The sequence below is a fragment of the Echiichthys vipera genome (assembly GCF_963691815.1).
Source record: "Echiichthys vipera genome assembly, chromosome: 22".
NCBI lineage: Eukaryota > Metazoa > Chordata > Actinopteri > Perciformes > Trachinidae > Echiichthys > Echiichthys vipera.
Genome location: NC_139847.1, coordinates 20,059,125 through 20,059,386, shown reverse-complemented (window position 1 = coordinate 20,059,386; position 262 = coordinate 20,059,125).

Here is a 262-nt window from a genome sequence, read left to right as displayed (position 1 = left end):
ACGAGCACGAGCGTGTGCACGTGTACGAGCACGAGGCCTACGGCGGTTCCGACGTCATTTTATGTGCGCCTGTTCGGACATAGAAAAAAAGAAGGACGGACCGAGAGCGGACATTTAAAACAATGGCAGCTAAAAGTTCACGTTGGTGTGATGTGGAGGTGGAGTGTTTACTGCAGATTTGGTCGATGAAAATATTCAACAACAGTCGACAAGACGCACAAAAACTCTGAGGTCTACGGAAAGATCTGGAAACAAAGCGACG